The sequence below is a fragment of the Leptonychotes weddellii genome, chromosome 8 (genome assembly GCF_054177405.1).
Source record: "Leptonychotes weddellii isolate Sample4059 chromosome 8, ASM5417740v2, whole genome shotgun sequence".
In the NCBI taxonomy this organism is placed as follows: Eukaryota; Metazoa; Chordata; class Mammalia; order Carnivora; family Phocidae; genus Leptonychotes; species Leptonychotes weddellii.
In genome coordinates, this window is record NC_138376.1 from 53726275 (window position 1) to 53751151 (window position 24877).

Here is a 24877-nt window from a genome sequence, read left to right on the forward strand (position 1 = left end):
GGCATCTATCAGTCCCATGCATGCATGTCTTTGTCCTTTTACTACACATCAGTTTTTCCATAATATATATATAATTATAATATTTGTTTTATATATGTGTATATATATGATAAATGCACACATATACATATACCAGAGGATATATGTTTTGGAGGATTTAAACTTGTACACAAATTATTTCATTCAAAAATAATGTTTTGGGAGATTCATCCATGTTACACATATAGTTCTAGTTCATTTAACTTGAAAAGAAAATATGAGTTCTTACATTACTGGTAAGAGGGTAAATCTGGACAAATATTTAGTAGAGCAATTTGGAAATACTGAGTAAATTTCAGAGAATATATATCCTATGACCCAGAAATTTCATTTTATACACAATCTTTAGAAACTATCACACATATGCAAAAAATGTGAATAAGGTTTTTGATAGCAGTGATTTTAATAATGAAAACATGGAAGTAATCTAACTAGTGAAATGGACAAATGGTACAATACTATATAACAGCTAAAATAGCATTTTAATAAAGCAGTGTATGGTAATTTTAGAAAAATGATCAAACTATTAAAAACATGTAAGTATACAAATAATACTTGAGAAAATCTATGTGTGAAAAATTACTTAATTTGAAACCTTATAAAGCAAAATATATTCTCTTATACCTCACTCACTATAATTTTTTATATAATCTATTTTTGCTCAGAACCAGTGTATTGGGATTGGATATTTAGTTAGTTAGTTAGTTCAGTTAGCCAACATATAGTACATCATTAGTGTATTGGGATTGAATGAGCTAACTACAGGAGAAAAATAAGACATCTCCAAAAGAGATGCAGGTCAGTAAATAGGCAAGATCTACTTTGCAATTTTATTTCAATGTTTTTATGCAATGCTGGATAGCAACTGCTTATACCATCTCAGTAAATCACAATCAAAGAAGTCCTTGAAATTAGTGTTATTTAGGGGTCCTCTGCTTTAAGAAAATCTGGCATATTAAAACATGGGCTTAAACATATATAGTAAATTGGGGATTTCCTAAAAGAGAGGAATACAAATGCTTTTGGATAAGGACACTCAAAATATCCTAAATATGACTCAATATACCAAATTTATTTTTTTAGTGCTTCAGGAATACATCCATTGCATAAGGAGGAAAGGTACATCCATAATTTGAAAGGTAGTAATTTTAGCATTAAACAATGATTGACAGGTAAGTATCACATATTATTAACTATAGTGATAAACTATACTGAAGATGAGGATAACCAGATTATTGCTACTCACCCTTCTAAAGTCTCATAGTTGCAGTCAATCACAGTATCTTCCTTTATTTGCATATCTTGCCATGTTCATCACTGTGATGCTGACAGGATGTTCTTTTAGCTCATTCTGTAAAACTAATATGTTATAAATCAGGTGATCATTAAAGTCTAACAGGGTTTAGTTTTGTGATTTCATTCTATTCAAGAATCATTGAGTGACCTTTTCACTGTGAAACAGTTTTTCAGAGAATATTGATTCTGCTGCTCTGTTTGGATGGTTTTTACCAGTCATTCAGACTATTCACGTATATCCTAGATCCTGCCAATTATGCATTTCTGGGCACCATCTGAAATGAGGAGGGAGCAAGTGGGATACAGGAGGAGGAAGGAAGGGCCATGTAGAATAGTTATAGAATCAAGTAACTCATGATGGGTCACAGCTGTGTTTATTTTAGCGGCTTCTTCTGCTGAAATTTGGAATACAAATTCTAGGTTTATTCCTGGAAAAACATTTTTCTCTCAACTATATGCAAAGAAAGCAGGTGAGGGTAGCAAAACAAACTGTAATCCAAGATGAATTTCGGAATTGGAAAATTTAGAAGAAATGAGGAAGTGGGAAAGTTTTGCTCTAGTCTTCTTTCTGGTATGAAATATTATTGATCAGATGACTGTGTCAGGTTCAAACTAACAGTGAGTCAAGATGAGATCAGTGGCTAAATGCTGACAGACCTGCCATTTAGAGATTCGGCAAATTGTTCCACCAGCCAAAAAGGGATTTAAACAATTCCTTTATTCATGCCAGCTGATTAAGACCTTGCTTAGCTTTTCTCTTGACCTTTAAAATTAATGATTTAGGTGTTTTTGGTTTTTTTTTTTACTATAAGAGTTAAATTATCCTACTTGGCTGATTATATCTTCAGGTACATTAGAAGAATGCCAAACCTCCAACTTCATTGTGAGCTACATAAATACTACAACTGAAGAACAAACAATGGCTCTATTACTCTCAAGAATTTATATTTTTATGAGATGAAGTTTTATTTGATATAAGAATCCTTTAACCACATAATTTTCATTCTTAGCCACTTAGTTTGGTTGATGTTGAGATGAAATGACTAATTTGAACTTTGCTTAATTTGAAAGTTTAACATAATATAGATTAAGCTTAAATACTCTCATATTGAAGTGCCTCTTATTACACTGTTAAATTAAACTTCTGTGGGGGCTCCTGGGCCTGGGTGCCTCAGTCGGCTAAGTGTCCAACTCTTGATTTCCGCGGAAGACATGATCTCAGGGTTGTGAGATCAAGCCCCCCATCGGGCTCCGTGCTCAGTGGGGAGTCTGCTCAAGATTCTTTCTCCTTCTCCCTCTGCCCCCCCACCAATGCATTCTTGCTCACTCTCTCTAAAATAAATAAATAAATCTTCAAAAATTTAAACTTCTGTGAGCAAAATAGTTAACATTTTTTGAATATTAACTGTGTTTGAGGCATCAGACTTTCCATGCATCATGCCTCACTTTTCATACATAATTATTCCTTATTTCTACTTCTGTATCTGTAAAATGAAGACAATAACTAGACCCATCTCAAAGTCTTGCTTGAGAATTAAATGAGATCATTTATAAAGCACTTTGAGCAGTAAACAATAAATGTAAGATATTAAAATCAGCTATTTTGATAATCAAAACAGTCATAAGAGATAGGCATTATTATTCCCATTCTTAATGTACAGGTAGCTCACACAGCTAGCAACGGGCAACACTGAGATGCAAAAAAATCCCAGTTATGTTTGGTTTTAAAGTCCAGTCCATTACCTCATTCAAAGAACTAAATAGCAATTAGTTTTTTTTTTTTACTTTAACATATTACAAACTCTTCAAACAAACCCTGACATAAAGAACTCCATCCCCAGGGCACCTGGGTGGCTCAGTTGGTTAAGCGACTGCCTTCAGCTCAGGTCATGATCCTGGAGTCCCGGGATCGAGTCCCGCATCAGGCTCCCTGCTCGGCAGGGAGTCTGCTTCTCCCTCTGACCCTCTCACCTCTCATGTTCACGCTCTCTCTCATTCTCTCTCAAATAAAAAAAAAAAAATCTTAAAAAAAAAAAAAGAACTCCATCCCTATCATCACTATCCTAGTTCTATCCAGACCCATTCTCTCTTACTCAGATTGCTTTTGTTTTGTTTTGTTTTTCTGGGGTTTTGTTTGCTTTAAAGAAGATTTATCAGGTTTAGTTTGAGTTTCTCCTTTTAGAACGCAATATCCGATTCTGAGATCCTCAACCACAGTGCCAGTTGGTGGTGGGTGTGTCACAGGTAGTTTAATTCAAAGCAGTAGAACAGTACAATAAAGAACTAATATTTACAAATGACTCTTTAAACATAAATTACAGCAGATACAAGATTATCCCTAAAACAACATCCCATTGACTCCATTACAAACTTACCTGTTTCTTGAGAGGGAAAACAGTCTCCTGGGAATCTAAATAAACTGCAGACCTATAATCCACACACAACTGCAAGAGGGTCTTCCTTGCCATCATCCATCACAATTGCTGGGTTGAAAGATGGAGAATGGCTGAGCAGACCACCCTTCAGCTAAGCTTCCATAGAGGTTCTCTTCCCAACTTAACTGACCAGGGGAGGAAAAAGTATTGATATACCTAGAATCATCAGATACCCTGTATGTTTGGGATCAAATGACATTTTAGCTCTTCTATCATTTGACTTCATTGCTGCTTATTACCAGGTTCATTCATGGTGTCAGCTCATTTTAGAAGTACAACATCAACAACAACAAAAAGTTCCAGGTGGGATTTTATTTATTTTTTTATTTATTTTTTTAAATTTTATTTATTTATTTGAGCAAGAGAGAGAGAGAGAGCAGGGGCAGAGGGAGAGGGAGAGGCAGACTCCCCTGCTGAGCAGGGAGCCCGATGCGGGGCTCAATCCCAGGACCCTGGAATCATGACCTGAGTAGAAGGCAGCCAACTGAGCCACCCAGGCGCCCCAACCATTATACCATGGAACCCCACTTCCAGGTGGGATTTTAATACCAAAACTATAGGGGAAAATATTAGTAGCTGAGTTAACTAAAATAACTGTCTGAGAAAATTGATAAATTGTATATGTGCACTTTGTAGAAGGCTCAAGGTAAAAGGATGTTTAATGAAAGCTCCATATTCATGAAAATTTAACAAGCAATCCAGAAAATCAGCCAAATTTTTTATATTTTTGTACAAGGGTTAACCAAAACTCACATAATATTTAAGGCTTTTTATCCCAACTTCAGAGCCTCTGAAACAAATTTCACTTGGTTTAACCTAAAAAAAAAAAAATGCTGTTTTAGACCTTTTTTTTTTTAAACTTTTGAAAAGCAGGTACCAAAAATTGTGATACCAACTTTTCAAATAAAATACTGTTCAAGAATTAGTCACAAATTTCAAAGTTTTATAAGTAGGCAGTATTATAAATTCTATAGCTAAGAATTATTTTGTGTTTCATGCATATGGAGGGAAAAAAAGAGTAATGTGGACTGTTTTTTGTTTTAAGATTTTTTATTTATTTGAGAGAGAGTGAGAGAGTGCGAAAGAGCACTAGCAATGTGAAGGGCAGAGGGAGAAGCAGACTCCCCGCTGAGCAGGGAGCCGGATGTGGGACTCTAACCTGAGACTCCGGGATCACAACCTGAGCCAAAGACAGACACTTAACCGACTGAGCCACCTAGTCAGGTGTTTTTTGATGTAGTCAATAAACTCTGTATTACATCACTATACATCACTATTAGGAGAATGTTCAACTGAGTTGTTAAATTCTTTCCACATTAGAAATTCTAGAATAATTTAAAACATTAAAATTATAAAATAATTCATAATAAATGCAATATTATTTTCTTGGCTGCTCTTCTTAATTTGTATGTATTGTCCTAGACTGTTCTTTCAGAGGAAAGCCAGTATTCACAAACTAATGCCTTTTCAGTGAGATGCATTATGAGGGTGAAAGTGAGGCCAATCAAGGATAAAATACTAAAATCTGTGTAGCAATGTGACATGCTTCTTAGGTAAAAGGATAGGAGCCAAATGCAGTCACCAATTCCATGCAGCTCAACGGAAATAAAGGTGGACATTCCTGAATTATTGGTCAAGCTCAAGGAAATACAGATTTCTTTTTTTTTTTTTATGAGTACATAAAAAGGTTTAGGAACCAGTGTTTTGCAAGTGATAAAAAAGTATTAAGTTCTTGGAATGTTGCAATAAATAGCTAAGGTTCACGTAGAGAAGGATGTGTTTTTGAATTTCAAGGAACAAAAACTCCCTTTGTTTTCTTTCACTCTCTGTGGAAATACTTTAAGACTCAGCCCCAGGTCTGTGTACAGCAATCAGATAAGTTTGACTGTTGTTCCCCCATGTCCTCAGCACGTGACTCATTCATGCAGAACACTGACAGACAAACAGATTCTCATTGTCAAGGAGTATACATTACCCTACACTTCGTTGCAATTGCAAAAAAAAATGGTGACTTTACAATGAGATTCCATTTCATCAAGCTATACTTTTGGCAGATCCAAGTGAAAAAAATATTATTTATATTTACTATTTTTTCCAAGTGTTCTGCCTTATTATCTCTTTAGAATCGGTCTTAGATTCCTTTTAAAAATACTTGACTAATCTTTCTCCTGCTCTCCATCCCTGTCATCCCTGACCTGCCCCAAGCCTATTAACTGTCCCATTTAAATAGTCTCCTAACTGGACTATTCTACACCATCTACCACCATCTACACACAGCCACAGGAGTAGTCTGTTAGGGTGCAGATCTGCTGCCATCGCCCCTTTGCTAGAGCCCCGCAGTGGCTCCCCAGCCCAGCAGACAGAGGACAAGCTCTAATCAGGGCAGAGCACACCCTCTGCGAGGAAGCAGCCATCTCTCCATCTACTCTCCCCGAAAACTTTGAACTCTACTCCAGCAATCCTGAACTACCTCCAGTGTCTTACCCTTTGCATCCTCTGCCTTTGCCCATGCTGCCCCTTAATGCCCGCCTCTTTCCTTTACTATACTTTCTCCTTTAGACTCCACTCCTAAGTCACTTCCTCCAGATGTGGGTTGGGTGGCCTTTGTTTGTGAGCCCATGGCCTGGGCCTGTCCCCTTTGCTGCACTTCCCCATGTTGCTTTGTGATTATTTGTTTGCTGTCTGCTTCCCCCAGTAAATTAACTTGTCGGGGGTAAGAACAATGTCATAACAAGCCAACAAAACCAGAAGGGCTGAAAATGTCTAGCTAAACTATTTCTTAAAAAATATTTTATTTGGCCAGAACCAAGGTACACAGACTTAAATTCTTGCAAAGAAGCATTTGCAAAGAAGCCAGTTCAGTCTATAAACTACCAAGTTCAGGCAGTTTAGATATATGTCAGCATTTTTAAATATTCTTTCATTTGGTCTGATTTTTTTAAAGCATTTATCTATTTATCCAGTTCTGTATGTAGTATGTGTTTTAATTTTCAGCTACATTGCAAGAATGTACATGGTGCTGCAAAGGAAGTAATTACCCAGGATGAGGACATTTGATATATTTGCTGTTCTTGTGAAACTTGTAAAACTACTCATTCGAAGAGATTTTCTCTTAAAATAGGTTTTAAGCTAGGGTAAATTCAATAAATGTTCACTTGTGGCTGCTTTTAAATACCAATATTTTGTACTCCATTTTTGTGTGCCTTAAAAAATATGGCCAAGCCAGACTTTTCTATAAAAATAAAACTGAATCTTACCTTACTTCCCTCTGAACATTGATAACTGCACATAAGGTGTTGTGATTTTAAATTTTATTAATAGCTTCTATTCTAGCCCAAGCTTCACATTTTTAGATGTTTTCATTATCATAATTAGATTTGGGGGAAGATCATCTCCTATTTTCTTTCTTTTTTAAATGTACGCAACAGAAATCTTTAGAAAAAATATTTCTCCTTATATTTATGGAACAATAGTGAAATCATGTTAAATTTACCAAAAAGATTGTTTTTTTAATATCCATAAGGACCAAACTGAAATATTTGTAAGTCATTATTTAAGACTTTAAATACATTAACAACATGCATGTTCTTTTTATGTCTTTGTAAATTGCCCTGCTTCTCATTTGTCAGAGATTACCCAGTGAGAACCTTGTAGGGATGTCTGCAAGAGGTGCTTAATAAATTCTTTTAGGCGGGGCGCCTGGGTGGCTCAGTCGGTAAGCGTCTGCCTTCGGCTCAGGTCATGATCCCGGGGTCCTGGGATCGAGCCCCGCGTCGGGCTCCCTGCTCCGCAGGAAGCCTGCTTCTCCCTCTCCCACTCCCCCTGCTTGTGTTCCTGCTCTCGCTGTGTCTCTCTCTGTCGAATAAATAAAAAAAAAAAAATAAATTCTTTTAGGCAACTGCAATAATGACTTTCTTTGCTTCATATGATATACTTAGTATTTTTCCAAAACATAAAAATCACATAGAATGATGTATGCCAATATCAACTTCATTATTTAAGGGATTCCTTCCTAATAAGAAGGGAACATAAATATGAGCTTAAATTTTCCATATGTCTTGTTCTTGCTTTTTTAAAAAGGTAGTCTTGGTTCTTGCGGAAAATAATTATTGCATGTGGTGAAAAGTTATTTCCATTCATATAAAATGTAAAGTTTCCTCTTTGCTTAGAATGACCATTTCTGTAATTAGGAGTCTTTTTAAACATGGAATGCTATTATTTGATCTTTTTGTATCTCTGACTTCTGGCTCTATTTTATTACCGATCTCTTGATTGGTGATACTGTATAAAACATGCTATTTCTTTCCCTTTTTCTTCTTCTGCTCCATTAAGTTTATTGCATTTAAAAGATGATTACCATGCTATTGCATTAAATATAAACATTATTTACAGAAAAGATGTTACAGTTGAAGATTTTATTATATCCCCTCAGTTCAGATACAAAGAGAAGCACTCCAGGGCCCTCACAATAGCCTTGCCCAGCCTTGAAGTTATTTCTGACTTGACTCCTTCTTGGTGTTTTTGCTTCAAATAAACTGAGTTAGTCAGTGTTTCTCCAATAACTTCTGTTCTTTTCTGCCTATCTGCCTTTGCTCAATCTATTTCTTCCACCTGATGTGATTTCCTCTGTATTTGAGCCCAAATCCCATTCACACCAGTTCCCTTCACCACAAACATGGTGACTTTCTTGATACTTGCATCCTGGGTGTCCTAAATAACTACTTATTCCCTTTGATTTAGATGACTGAGTTGTGAGGACAGACATCCTGGGTCAGTAGAATTCACTGCATGCCTATCAATCGTCAGGAAGGTTAAACAGCAGAAGCTAAAGCTAGAGTTTGTCTTCATATTGAATCCATTTACTCCTTTTGTCAGTGTTTGGTAAGTATGAAAAGGAAAGACATACTTTGCCAAGATATAGATGGTAGAATTGCCTCCATAGATTAAAAGAAATACTAGCTGCTTCTCCGTGGAGACTTTGTATTTTATGAGTAAGAAAATTTAAGTTGCAATGTTGAAGTGCATTTAATTGTGCAACTATTCTTAAAAATATACCTAGCGGGTTTTTTTTGTTGTCATTTTTTCTTTTAATTTTATTTTATTACGTTATGTTAATCACCATACATTACATTATTAGTTTTTGATGTAGTGTTCCATGATTCATTGTTTGTGTATAACACCCAGTGCTCCATGCAGAACGTGCCCTCTTTAATACCCATCACCGGGCTAACCCATCCCCCCACCCCCTCCCCTCTAGAACCCTCAGTTTGTTTCGTTTTTACTGTCAAAGTATTTTAAAAATAAAGCACAGCCAGTAAGATAAATGAAAATTTGTAAAGCTTAATTTCCCCTCCTGTAGGAGTTTGTGTCCCTTTAAAAAGTGAGGTGGAGGGCAGGGGGAGATTTTCAAAGCAATTATCAGTCCTAATTTTTGACACAAAAAGAGCTGTCAGATTTTTTACTTTGGTTACTTCCATTTGAGAGCTAATTTGTTACATTATTACAATGTTGACAGCCTCAAATTCCCTGAAATAAATGATCAAAGGAAAAAGTCTAGTATAAGGTTAAAAAATGTTATTTTTTTTGATACTGTTGTTTTACTCAAAAAAAAGAATTTTTGTGTGTGAAAAATTAAACAAGAGAAAAATAGCGAACTATTAAAATGAGTATTACATTTGCATAAATTATTTTGCAAAAAGTATTTGATAAATGTTTACTGCATAAAGAGCTTGGTTAATTTACTTTGAAATTTTGGTGAAATAAAGCAGCAGAAATCAGAAATAACAAACATTATAAAATTAAAATTGGTCAAAGTGCCACTGATAGTGTAGTTCTATTTTCTCTTTTTAGAATGAATTATTGAGTGCTTCAGAAAAGAAGGACCTTATTGGCCCCTGTAAATCTGCCTGTTATTGTCTTTCCTTTTATTAAAGCAGGAGCATTAAGATATTCTGAGTATAGGGGCGCCTGGGTGGCTCAGTCATTAAGCGTCTGCCTTTGGCTCAGGTCATGATACCAGGGCCCTGGGATGGAGCCCTGCATTGGGCTCCCTGCTCAGCAGGAGGCCTGCTTCTCCCTCTCCCACTCCCCCCTGCTTGTGTTCCCTCTCTCACTGTCTCTCTCTCTGTCAAATAAATAAATAAAATCTTTTTTAAAAAAAGATATTCTGAGTATAAAATGTGAAATGGAAAAGATGTTTTCTGTTTGAGAGATTCTCATAAAGTTAATATTTTATAAAGTATCTTGTAACTGAAATTTAAAAGATATCTGTTTAAAGAATCAAAAAAGATTTATTCACTCATCCATTAGACATGTACTGGTTCTTTCTCTTTGCTGGACATATGGTAGACACTCAGGATGGAGAGATAAATTATAACTATCATTCCTTAGAGATTTACAATACAAGGAGTGTAAATAAATCTGTAACCAAATAAATCCAGCAGAAATAATAAATGTTATGTAGATGTGTGTATGGAGTATAGTGGAAGCACAAAGATAGTGATCCTACTTGCCCACGGCCTTGTAATGGGTTCTAAAGTACATATTACATATGCTATAATATATTCATATGTGTGTATTTTTATAATTGCAAAAATCTAAGAACAAATGTTAATGTGTGTATATGTACATATTCATATTTTCAATCAGTTTATGAATATCAGGCCATAATGGTTTGTTTTATATCTTTCCCATGGCCAAATCACTTCTTGATATTATACTAAGCAAATGAGAAAGTGCATCAACTCCCATTAAGCAATAAATTCTTTTTTTTAGTAAATTCCTAATTTGGCACACTAAACTGGTTCATGATGGCCTTGAAAGTATCAAAGTACCTTCCAAAAATATCTAAATTAAAACCGAGGCATAATTTAACCAAAAAGGAGAATGTAACCAAGAAAAGTACAGAATAGTTTTTTTATAGTAATCCACATTATTAGTGATTATGAAGTATCATCTTTATATGTTCCTTTCTTGTCAAAAGAATAATACTCAGAACCACATGTAATAATCTTCTATGCACATTCATGTTCATAAACATGAAGACACCCACACCAACATAATCATACTGCCTGTATTATACTTAAGATATTTTAGGGAATATATATTAACTTAATTGTTTCTTGGTGTCCATATCAGGGACAAAGATGTCTATGTAACATGGTCATATAAACTGTGAGTGTGTATGCATGTGTGTATACCCAGTTAGACATGTGAACCACCAAGGGTTTCCAAATGGGAGTGGCAATTCAACTTCATAAGTGGTTTTTAGATTTGTACGTATATTCACAAAACCACCTGTTTCTTTTTAAAGTATTGCTATTTCCATTACTAAATGTGAAATTTTGAGTCTCACAAATGTTGCTTATTCCACTGGAGAACCAGTTTTTGTTTGTTTGTTTGTTTTTGTTTTTTTAAAAGATTTTATTTATTTATTCATGAGAGACAGAGAGAGAGAGAGAGGCAGAGGGAGAAGCAGGCTCCCAAGGAGCAGGGAGCCCGATGCGGGACTCGATCCCAGGACCGTGAGATCATGACCTGAGCCGAAGGCAGACGCCTAACCATCTGAGTCACCCAGGCGCCCGGAGAACCAGTTTTGATACATTTTTTAAAAAATATCAAGGTACAAAGCCTAATTAAATTAATATACATCAGTATCAATTTGTATCAGTAATAAAACTATTCTGTATATGATCATTCTTCCTCCACCTGCAGGCATTATCCAGCTTTTGATTGTGTGTATGTGTGTGTGTGTGTGTGTGTTTATTTCAGAATTTTTAAAAATGACATCATTATACTATATATCTGGATACAGTAGGAAATGAAATAAATTTTATATTTAGCTATTGAAATGAATATTATTGAAAAACATCCAGAAATCGCCCTTGAGATAAATTATAGCTAAGATAAAATGCTTAAGAATGCCCAGTTTATTCCATGATTCTTGAATCTTCTGGAATTTAAATTATACATTAACCTGAAAATAGTTAATCAAGGACAGAATAGAAACTAGATACCAATTAAAATTTTTATATGTATATCTTTAATTGTCCAGCAACTGTAAAACTTCTTTTTTTTTTTAAGATTTTATTTATTTATTTGAGAGAGAGAGAATGAGAGAGAGAGCATGAGAGTGGGGAGGGTCAGAGGGAGAAGCAGACTCCCCGCCGAGCAGGGAGCCCGATGTGGGACTCGATCCCGGGTCTCCAGGATCATGACCTGAGCCGAAGGCAGTCGTCCAACCAACTGAGCCACCCAGGCGCCCCAACTGTAAAACTTCTTAATAAAATCTGAATCAAAAAAATTTTTTTCCTACTAGCACTCCAGTACAGGTGGACAAGGGTTCAGGCTCCATGACTGACATGGCATTTACTCAATCAGCTAGTACAGTCAAAAGTCTGACTCTGACCTTTTACCCAAAGTCAGCTCCAAAACTGTAGGTCTTCTTGGTTTCAGATCCAGACCATCCCTTCCATTTCTCTTTTATGTCCTAAAGCTGCTGTCCGTACCCATGGTGAGTCTCATCATCTGCTGTTAAACTGCTCATCCTGAACTTTTGGCTGCTTTTAAGGAAGTAACATCTCTTCAAATTCCAGCCACAATTTTTAAGAAATCCACCTCCTGCTTAGCCACACCTTCTATTTTCCCTCCATTGACATCCTGTCATATTTCCAAAGTAACTGCCTTCTGTAAGCTCTTAAAGAATTCTCTTCACCGTTTATTTATTTCTTTGGTTTTTCTCATACTCTTTTCACCCCGATTTTACATTGGATCTTTGTGAATATGTTCTCCATAACACATAAAATGTATTTTCCTCTTAATTTTATCTTTCTAAACCTTATCCAGTCTTCAGAGCCCATGCCATGTCATGCCTTCCAGAAATTTCCCCCATGGGCCCCCCTCTAGATAATCCCTAAATCTGAAATATTTATTAGCATGCAGGGCATGTAGAACTAGTGATAAATGTTTTCTGTTGTACTCTAGTGCTATTATGTCTGTAACATGGACTTACTTAGCTTTTTAAGAGAAGGAACCATGGGGCACCTGGGTGGCTCAGTCGGTTAAGCATCTGCCTTCAGCTCAGGTCGTGGTCCCGGGGTGCTGGGATCCAGCCCTGCAAGGCTCCTTGCTCATTGGGGAGCCTGCTGCCCCCTCTGCTTGAGCTCTCTCTCTCTCTGTCAAGTAAATAAATAAAATCTTTAGAAAAGAGAGAGAGAGAGAAGGAACCATGTCTTACTCTTCTTTTAATCCCCATTAGAACACAAAAAGATATATCAGGTACTCAAGAAAGACTCACTTATTGAGTAGATTACAAAGGTCATTATGAAACTTTAAGGCAATAGTTTTCAGCCAGGGGCACTTTGGGACATTTGGCGATGTCTGAAGACATTGTTTAGTTGTTACAATTGGGAGGGAGGTCCTACTGGCATCTAATGAGCAGAAACCAGGGATTCTGCCAAACATTCTAACAGTGCAGGGGAACACAACACCCCCCAGATATCAGGAGTGCTGAAGTTAAGAAATCCTGCCTAAATAGATGTTACATTTCATAGTAAATAATCTACGATCTTACATATTTCCTCCAAAGGAAGAACCTTTAGGGATTAATCCATGGAATGCTATTATATGCATTTCTTCTCTTTCTTCCTGCTTTTAAAAGAAGATCAAATAAATGCTTCAGGGATATCCAGAGGTCATTTAAAAACTTAGTTCTCTAAATCCTCACATCGCTACCACACAATAAAATCAAACATAAACTGAGTCTACACTGTATTTATCAAAACATGGATAGGGGCTACCTTGATCCTTTGATAAGAACTTTCTTCTTCCTAAATTTTCTCTGATCTGTGCTCCTCAGCAGTTCTTACCCTCTTATTCATATTACCTTTTGTAATAAAGTTGTTTTTGTCAACGTGTGTTTTGATGTTTAAATTTTAATTACAACTAAATGGAGAAATATTTATAAATTTATGTATTTATTTATTCGACAGAGAGAGACACAGCGAGAGAGGGAACACAAGCAGGGGGAGCGGGAGAGGGAGAAACAGGCTTCCCGCGGAGCAGGGAGCCTGATGCGGGGCTCCATCCCAGGACCCTGGGATCATGACCTGAGCCAAAGGCAGATGCTTAACGACTGAGCCACCCAGGCGCCCCGGAAGTATTTATAAATTTTATATTTTGTGTATATTAACACATATTTCATATGTATTAAGATATGAAATTGAAGGGAGTGATGGTAGAAAAAATTGAGAAAAAATTTTGAAATATAAAAACGAAAATTCTTTTAGATTTCATGTCTTAAAGACATGAAATTATTTAGAATTTTACCCTATCGCAGAGAGAGAAAAAAGTTAGATTCGAATTTATTAAACAAATACTTCTTTCCCAAACTTTCTTCTAGATGGAGGGACAAATCATAATAGCAAAAGTATAGTTCCTCTTTTGACTCATGTACTTTTCCATAAGTAATTGGGTTCCTACCAGGATATTTTGGAAGAAGAAGGATGCAGTTCTCTAAGGAATTGCAATTATTGCATATATAGTTTTTATTGTTGCACCTATTTTTGACACATTCCAAAATGATGTATTATGTAAATATAGTATTGATCAGTTTTCCTCCCTTTTAAAATTCTCCAAAAATAAAACACGCATAGAGAAAATTACTTGGTTTGGAGTAGAAGTCATTCTAAATGTGTGCTTTTATTGCCTTGTTTTTAAGACCTTTATTTCAATCAGGGGCGCCTGGGTGGCTCAGTCGGTTGAGCGACTGCCTTCGGCTCAGGTCATGATCCTGGAGTCCCGGGATCGAGCCCCGCGTCGGGCTCCCTGCTCGGCGGGGAGCCTGCTTCTGCCTCTGACCCTCCCCCCTCTCATGTGCTCTCTCTCATTCTCTCTCTCAAATAAATAAATAAAATCTTTAAAAAAAAAAAAAAAAGACCTTTATTTCAATCCATACAAAACATCCAAATAATTTAGTCCTGGAATCCCATTCATTGGCAAACTAAAAGACCATCCAAATAAATAATAATCTGGGATTACGCTTGGTCATTGGAAAGGAAATATTTCTAGAAATAAAAATACTGTTCTTCTCTTTTTCCTGTAATTTTCATAGCACTCTGATGGCAGTTTTATGGCCACTAACAGAGATTTGGCCCAGAAAATCATGTTTAAACTGAGGGTGCACCCCTGCTAAATCAAAATGAATTGTGAAATAGCTAGAAATGCCACAGCTTCTCTTCATGTTCTGCAAATTGTTTCAAGATGTTTTCTATAAACTTGCACTACTTTTGCTTTTATATTTTTACTCATTCATTCAGCAAATATTTACTAAGAACATACCATGTACCAGCCACTAGTCTTAAGTCCTCAATCACTGATGAGCATAGCACACATTCTTCCTGTTTGACAGTGATTACAGTCTTACAGTAGACAAAAATCAAATAATCATACAAATAAACATTTTTTCTTCTTTCGAAAAAACATGTATTGAGTGCCTCCAGGGTTCTGGACCTATTCTAGGCTTGGAGGATACAGTGCCAAAATCTAGGAAGGTTACATTCTGGCAGGCAAAAAGACAGCAAGCAAATAAAAGTAGATAGATCGATAGATATTATCATGGCAGGTGGTACTACGACAAAAATTAAGTTATATAAGGACAGAGAAGATTCTGGGAGTTGGGGTAATATGTTTATAGGCATAGTGGTCAGGAAATATTTCTTTTTAATATTTTATTTATTTGAGAGAGACAGAGATAGTGAGAGAGAGCACACAAGCAGGAAGGAGGCAGAGAAGCAGATTCCCTGCTGCACAGGAAGCCCAATGCGGGGCTCCATCCCAGGACCCTGGGATCATGACCTGAGCCAAAGGCAGGCACTTAATCCACTGAGCCACCCAGGTGCCCTGAAGTCAGGAAATATTTTAACAGAGACCTGAATGAAGAGAAGGAATGAGTCATGAGAAGAAAATTCCAGGCAGGAAGTACCTGACATATTAGGGAGTCAGCAAGGGAAATGTGGTAATGAGAGAGAGTGGTAGAAGATGAGGTCAGAGAGATAGGAAGGGGCCAGATCTTTTAAATGGCAAACAGCTTTGGTTACTACAAACTATGCAAAGTGCTTTGTAACAAACACAAGTATTAAAAGAACAGATATCTGGGAGCCTAACCTAACCTGGGGAATTAGAGGAGTCTTCTGTTGGGGACTGAATTGTGTCCCCCCAAATTCATATGTTGAAGCCTTAACCCCCAGTGTGACTGTAATTGAAGATAAGGCCTTGAAAGAGGTAATTAGGTGGTAAATGAAGTGGAAGGGTGAGATCCTAATCTAACAGGAATAAGAAGAGGTATGAGAGAATAGGAAGAAATACCAGGAAAAAAAAAAAGGAAGAGATACCAGGGATCCATGCACACAGACAAAAGGCCAGGTGTTGGGATTTAGTGAGAATGTGGTTGGCCATTTGCAAGCCAAGGAGAGATGCCTCAGGAAAAAACAAAACCTGCCAACACCTTGACTTGGACATCAGCCTCCAGAACTGTGGGAAAGTAAATTTATATTATTTAAGCCACTCAGTCTGTAATGTTTTGTTATGGAAGCAGTAGCAGACTGATACAATTTCTCTGAGTAGGTGACCTTTGGGCTGAAAACTGAAGGATGTATAGGAGTTAACCATGAAGTAGCATAAGACAACAGTACGTGCAAGGACCCTACATTTGAAAAGCACATAGTGTGTTTGAGATTCTGAAGGCCCATTGGCTGAAGCTCCGAGAGCAAAGATAAGAACGGTACATGGAGAGATGAAAAAGGTTGAGGGAAGCCAAATCATACAAAGTCTGGTAGGCTCTATGAAGGACTTGGGCCCTTATCTTAAAGGGGCTGATGTGATTTAAAAAAATTGGCATTTTTAAATATCACTTGGCTGTGGAAAATTGAATGGAATAGGGAAAGAATGAGTGTGGAGAGAACCACTCCAAAGGTCCCAGAGAGATGAAGTAGACTGGACTGGAAAGGAGGCAACAAAGATGGAGAGAAGTGAATTGATACTTGCAGATGAAGTTGATAGGGCAAGGATTCCTCCTACATCTCTGGGTCTTGCAAATGGAAATTGATACCACTCTTGAGATGGGGAACACTGAATTCATAATTTTATCTCCAAACCTAATCAGTTCCATTTTGGACATGTTGAATTTGAGATGCTTCTAAAATATCCAAGTGGAGAATGAGTAAGTGGATAAATCTGGAGCTCAGAGAACAGATGGAAGCTGGAGATACAAGCTTGGGGTTCACCAGCATATATATAGTAATTGAAACCTGCTATAGTTTAATTTCTCTAGAGACAGGGATTTTATTTGTTTTGTTCATTGATGTATCCCAGGTGCATGGAAAAATGCTGACATATAGGAGGCACTCAATACATATTTGTTGAATGAATGAATGAATGAATTATCTAGGGAGAGCATTTCATATGAAGAGAGAAACAGGTCTAGAATGAAACCTTGAAGAATGGCAACTTCATAGGTGGGGTAGAACTTACAGAGGAACAACAAAGGAACACTCAGAGACAGGAAAATCAATCAAGTCTGAGGTACATGAAGCCAGGGGAAAAGAGTGTTTCAAAAAGAAAGTGAGTTTATCCTCTGGAGCGAATGGCATGCAGCAGCAAGTCTAGCCTATGAATGAGCACTTCTGAATCCTAACGGCAAGAAGGGCCTTAAAATACTTGAATTTATTTATCACCATTGTCAATCTTTGAATCAAAGACGATTTGATTGCTTATGTGCAAGACTTACCTCAGATAATAACAGTCTCTTAGAACCACATCTCCGACACATTCCCAGCATGGGTGTGTATATAATTACATCATCATTCTTTGCATTAAGTTATGATCTTAACAACACTTGCAAATAATGTATTCAAGTAACAACACCAATAGCTTTTCTTGACAAGTTCACTTGAAGTCTTCTGTCTGGATGAAAGCTCAACCACTTTTTGCCTTACTATCTCCTTCCCTCCCTCTTTTTATTTCACTCTGTGCTTCCCTACTCTCTGCATAACAAAAACTTTACTAGCCTCATGCATAATCACATGATGAGTCATAATTAAGATTTGAATAAATGATAAAAATAATTTTATTTCACCACCTGTGTACCATCCACAAAAAAAGATAGACTGATTAATTAATTTCCAAGGTCGTGAGTATAATTTGTCTAATCCTAGCTATTCTCATATAGATTCTCTGCCTTGCAGAAGAGCTATATGGAACCCTCTGGGGACATTTCTAATACTCATGAGCACAGTTTTCTTATAGCTAAATTGGGGTCACAGACCTCAATTTAGAGATCAGTAATATTCAGCAGAAAATCCTGTCTCTCCATTTCGTCCGAATGGCCTCTACCTTGAGATAGACAACCCACTTGACTTTTATATGTTATTATTTGCAATGGAAAAAATAAGGAAAAAAGTCATTAATTGTCCTTGGTTTAGATCTCAACTGTAGACTGTAAATATTTAGTTTAAGGAATACTTCTCCTTCTTTCTCCCTGCTTTATTTTTCTTCAGTACACTTATCCTACTTGAAATTTTATTATATTTATTATATGTTTATTACTTTATTTGGTCTTGGATTATCTTCCCTTGGAAGATACAAGATACAATGTCTCTCTCATGTTTGCTGCATCCTCACACTCAAAACTATGCCTGACATATTGTAGGAGCTCAGTAATATTTACAGAATGAATAAATAAATAGATGCTTAAAGCCTGATGGTGGAGGTAGATATAAAATGCTGGTTGAGTTTGCAATTTAGTATGAAATGCAATTCCTAGTACCAAGACACACATTTGAAATCCAGGCAAACATTTTTGCTTGTTAACATCTTTAACTGTCTTCTCCTAAGTGTCAGCCCTGCATTAGATGTTTCCACATGAAGATCCAAAGGTGCTTTGAACTCACAGTGTCCCAAACACCCTTCTTTTTTATTTTCTACCCCCACCACAACCTCATACCTCCCTCTCCTCAAGGCCTTCCTTATCACCTCTACCTGTTCCTTTGAGTTATAAAACGCCTCTCTCTCCTTCAGCTATCCAACCAATCACCGAATTCTATGAATTCTGCCTTTATAATGTTTTTTATATCCACCTTCCAAACCACTTGACCCCTGTCCTGGTTCACTGGATAACTCCTTTTCCTGACAATTGAAATCCCTTCTAAGGTCTCCTGGTGCCTCTAGTCTCCTTTTTGTCCGGTCAGTATTACATTATTCCATATATTCCACACCTAAGTAATGTGAATATTAATTAATCAATAAAAATTAATTTTTTTGTGTGTCCATTCTAGGTTCAAGGAATAGTCTAAGGCCAAATGGGGCTCTTTGTCTTACAGAAGGGTGTAAAGACTAGATAAGCCCATGTCACTGTCCTTCTCAAAAATGTTCAGACTTCCTGTTTACAGTGAGTAAAACTTAATCCCTTAGAATGATACTCCCAAACTCTCTTGCCTTTCTAGTTTTATCTCACATCCTTCCAATGACCCTAAACACAAGCATTCTATGTACCTTCTGTGTTGTTTCCAGAAGGAGTATGCACTTCCATCCTGAGTTCTGTCTTTCTTCATCTCATCACTCTAACTGGAATGAGTTCCTCTTTCCCCTTACACATGTGATAAAGTCCTATTCGTTCTTAGACGCCTAACTCAAATGTCTGCTCACCTGTGAGCCCTTGTCCATTACCACAGGAAGAATTAAATCTTTTCTGTTTGCTCACAGACTTCATTTATTCCTCTATAAGTGCACTTATATCTGCTGTAGAGTAGGTTCTGAGCACCTTAAAGACATATATATGCTCCTGGTGAGTCCATTTTTTTTTTAAGGCCTCTTACTACTAAGCCTTAATTTATCTATCTGAGATTTCAAGTTCATATCAAATAGTGTATTTCTAAGGAGTTCCTAGATTCTCTCCAGTATGTTCTAGAAAGTGCTAGCCACAATTGTGCAGTGCTACAATAACTGCTGTACTCAGTTTCTCTAAAGTTCTCGGTCCTTGAGCTGTAGCATGAGGAGCTTTTCAGAGCCCATTTGGTAGGAAGGTTTACACCATCTTCAGAGTTCAGAATGGAACTGAACTGAACAGGACCCTCATAGAACATCCTATGCAATATAGTTGAATACTTTGCTTTCCCTTTTTTCTCTGACATAGCTCAGAAGCTGTTGCTTGTGTACTTTATGCCTGATATTGTATGGTTACATAAAAATCTCTTCTTCTCATAAATAGGGATAGTGTTAACCTTGGGTACTATTTGGTAGCTACTGTGATTTCACTAATGACCATCAGATTCAGAGCTTAATTGTCAACTGATATATGTCAGAACGCCATATACTGGCTAATTTCCGTCAGTCTCTAAATGATAACTGTTAATGTCAAGGCAGTTCAAAAATAGCAAAAACTTGATTTCCCCTTAATATCCTGAAAATCATATTCATGGGCACCAGGGAGTCTGGGCAATAAATCTGATGGATTTTTGCCATCATATTTGGAATAAACAAATTAATGCTAGAAACAGTTTTCTAACAGGAGATAATAAAGGAAATGGGCAAACACAAATAAATGTTACAAAGAGGAAAAATACAATCTCTGTGAGCAGATGAATTGCTTTTGTAAATTAGATGGAACTTTTTAAATGTAGGCAAGAGTTTTAAAATTATACAATTTAGCTAAATAACGTAGTATTTGTTCCTATCATTGAATAGTTGTCTTTCTATTGGGGCAAAAATTGATGTTTAAATATGTTTTATGACAAAGAAGTGTTTGCCAAGTTATTTACCAGTGAATATTTCTTTAATTGGACTGAGGTAAGTGAGAGTGTGATTCCTCCCTATGGTGGCCAATTTCAGGCAGGTCACTGCAGGGTGGGTGTGAAGATTCACTCCCATCTCTGCACCTACCAGTGAGATCATTAAAGAACACATGTGGTGTTGGTAGCACGCAAACTGGCCGGTGTCTGGATGTGTTCACAGTATGACCAGGTTCCCCCAACCTGTCCCAAATCCCCAGGCTAAATCCCTTGAGGCTCTGGTGTTCGCCTTGCAGATTTTGGCTGTTAATCACAGTTACAATCTTGTACACTGCAGGCTTTCAATAAATGTTTGCCCTTTGATTATTACAAAGGCTTTCTTGGTAGAAAGGTTCAGGTAAGAACCTGAAGCATAGGATGAAATGGGTGATGAGTAGAAGAATCCGATTCTAAATTTTGCTGAGATCAACTCCTGCCCTCACATGGTAGGGAGCCTCTTTGGTACCTCACTAAAATGTAGAGAGGATAGACCCTCTTCCTGGCTGAGGCCATATACTGGCTTAATAGCATATGTAATTTACTCTTTTGGCTTTTTTTTAATAAAAATTGTATACATTTATACTCACTTCAGCAGCATATATACTAAAATTAGAATGCTATAGAAAAGTTAGCATGCACAAGGTTGACATGCAAATTCGTGAAGCATTCCATAGTTTTATAGGAAATATAGTTAATAATATGTAACAACTTTGTATGGTGACAGATGGTAGCTAGATTTATCCTGGTCGTCATTTTGTAATGTATGTAAATGTTGAGTCACTATGTTGTACACCTGAAACTAGTATTATATGATATGTCAACTACACTTCAATTTAAAAAAGAGATCTCATGAACAATAGGTGTTCAAGAGTTCTTTTCCTTAAGATCTTGTGAATCAGATTTTGTGAAGTTGAACCAAATAATTTCAGAGTACAGTGCCTAACTTATTCCTCTCAAATAATCCACATAAAATACAGTATTGCTAAATAAATTCCCTGTTTTTAGATCAAAAAGTATATATTTAAGGTGTATAACATGATGTTTTGATATACATATATACATAGTGAAAATAGTCAAGATAATTAACATATCCATCTCCTCACATAGTTACCTTTTCTATGTTTGTGATGAGAGCACCTAAGACTTACTCTCAACAAATTTCCAGTATACAATGCTGTGTTGTTAATTATAGGCACCATATACTGTACATTAGATCTCTAGTACTTATTCATCCTACAGAACTGCTTACTTTGAAATATAGACACATCCAAATTAAAAAAGGGAAATCAATTATAAGAGGACATTTATAAAATATTTTAAAAGTAATATTTGGTTTTATAAGATCATATTTTAATGACAATTAGATAATCTAATACTATGAAATTCTAATGATATCTCATACTGAGGTCTTAAAAAGAATAATTGTTTCACAGTACCTGAATATCCTCATAGTGTCGAAATTTTTCGATTCTTGAGAAATCTTATATCTAAAAATAATTTCCCTCTACAGCATATATCAAAATTCAGAAGTTCACGATTGATGTTTGTGGTATAGTTACTTTTATATTGTTACATGTAGAATCATGAAAATATATTTGAGATCGCAGTTGAACACCTATTTTATGTCAATAAGAACTCTTGTACAGTTTGTTAAGGCTGAAATGCAGTGAGAACATTTGTCTTGTAACTATTAGAGTCCACATCCAGAAACATTCTGTGTATCATAGAAAAAATAATGCAGTGGATTTTATGGGTTTTTTTAAGTTTTGAAAAATAGAAAATTTTCACTTAAGAAGTATGTCATATGATTTATAATACATTAAAAGATAGCTGATAAATTCATTTTGATCTCACACAATAGTGCTCAAATTTAAAACTTTTGCAGTCTTAAACTTTCCGTATCTTTCCTGATCTTTTATTTAATGCAAACATTTTTATAACGTATGTACACATATTTAAAGAAAGTATATTAGCATATTTATAATAACTTATGACAATTTTATGAATATCACCTAATAAATGAAACCTCTATTCTAAAGAACTCTTAAATGATATTTAAATATGAAGAAGCCTTATTATTGGGGGTTTGGCATAAACAAATAGATAACAAACTACATATGTCTATATGTAGGAAAGACCTAAAAATTAAAGGAAGTGATGTAAAGAATTGGTTGTGGGAAAAAAATTCTAAGTTGAATTTAAAGAACTAGATCAGACTGAACACAGGTTAATTCTTCCTTTCTTATAGACTGTCTAGGGGACATAGTTCCTATTATATTTTAAATTTTAATACATTTTATTGGCTTGTGGATTATTTTAGCTCTGTTATTAAAATAATGTTTCACTTCTAAATATGTAATTTTGAAAGGTTTGCAGCAATGTCCTTTGTCTGATTTCTTTAGAGAAAAAATAATATAATAATAATAAGGTGATGAAATAAAATTATTCTTTTAGGAATGCATCTTTGAAGGATAAGATATTGAGATTAAAAAAATACATACATTTCAATAACACTGTGAGTTGATCTTAACAATAGGTACCATAATAAATTTTCTAGTTACTCAAATGATATTGCTATTGTTCAAAATTATTTTAGAGCTCTTCTTTTGGAGTTGCCTTTATAACCAAGTTATGAACCACATAAAAAAATTTCTAATATGTTACAGTTGCATCTTTTTCTTAACCCAAATGCCATTGCCCACCTTATTTATATTGTTTATCATAAGGGACTCCAAATGTCCTTTTATAGCCTCCCAAAATAAAATTCATTCTTTGAGTATATTTAAAAGAATGGGACACAATTCCGAAGGAAATTAAAAAGCGGTTTTGAAATACTTAAAAGACTGCTCATGAGAATAAATGTATAACCTCACAGAGTAACTGTTTTATAAAGGAAATGGATTATTTGGATGTATAAGCTATGGTATGTGTGTGCAGTCATTATGTTTTTATTCATTCATTTACTTATGATTGAACTACCATAATATTATGAAAAACTATTCTTAGCATCAAGGAGGCATTTAAAATGTTTCCCTTTGTTTTAAGTTGGTTTTTTGGGTTGTTTTTGTTGTTGTTTTGCTTAGTTGAATATTCATTTGGCTTTTTTGCAGTACCAAAAGCAACAGGTGAAACCCTGCTTTAGAGGCTTCTCCATGGTCTTTAATTGTTAATCCCAATAGAAGCTTTACTCTTTGCAAATCAGTTCTGGGCACCACATTTGGTAAAGGCTGGGTCTATAGCCACAAGATTAAATCTATTTTCACATTTTTATCACATAAAGGAGACCACACCTGTTTGGTTCGCTGGTATATGGCTGTCATAATATCCATATGTAATAGGAGTTCAGTTACTGTCTGCTGAGTGAATGTCAGATGTCAGACACACAACTTGTCATTTTTAGGTCTCCTAAAAATGTTATTTGAAAAACATGTTCAACTTTGGTGAGACAAGAGAAAAGCGTATCTTAACAAAAGCAATCTTTAGAGAAGAGATTGCAGGGATGCTTATTCATAAAACATATAAACCTCTTGTTCTACTTTAGCCACTCTTTCCCCAGTGCCATCTCAAAGCAGCAATTTAAATTCATTTCTGCATTTTATCAACACAGTGTTTATTAGACACCTACTATAAGCCGAAGAGTGTTCTAGGGACTGGGAAAATAACTATAAACAAAATAGAGTTCCCATGGAGTTTGCATTTTAGTGGGGGCAAATGGTGATTCTTGAAGATATTGTAATGTATTTGTAAGCATTGTTTCTGATTATTGACAAAATGTGAATAATGATCCCAATGTAGTGAGGTCTCAGTGGTATAATTTGGTGAGCTTCATAAACTGTATCACAAAAAAGAGTGCTGCTAACCCAGTTTGGGCAAATATAGAAAATTCGGATGCCTGACACCTAATGTTGTCTCACCAATGTTGTAATGGTTTGCTTAAGATGAATGGTTGACCACCTTGAACTTCCCAGGAGTTACCAAATAATGTCTTCATTGGGAATTCATTCTTGGATGACATATGCTTTTAGAAAATAACACCTGTGAAATGTTAGTATAGGAACACTTAATTTTGGTACAATCTTTAATAAAGACTACAGACTTTGGGCTTTTTATCTTAGCATTAGCCACATATTTAAGTATGATGGACACAGCATCACCTGAATCCTTAACTTAGAATCCATTTCCATGAGGCTGCCTCTAGATATTTTAATGTGCATTTAAACCACAGAAATAAAAGCTGGGTGAATATTTGTGTTCATGCATTCATGAATGAGTTTCTCTAAAAACATG

The 24877-nt window shown here is 35.9% G+C and overlaps 1 protein-coding gene and 1 pseudogene across 3 annotated transcripts in view; both read left to right on the top strand.

Annotated features, from left to right (window-relative positions):
- The window catches only part of KCNQ5 (potassium voltage-gated channel subfamily Q member 5), a 476049-nt gene that overhangs the window by 66108 nt on the left and 385064 nt on the right, over nt 1–24877 (top strand). The gene's annotated exons all lie outside the window — the stretch shown is intronic.
- On the top strand, nt 21170–21268 carry LOC115937434 (U6 spliceosomal RNA; annotated as a pseudogene).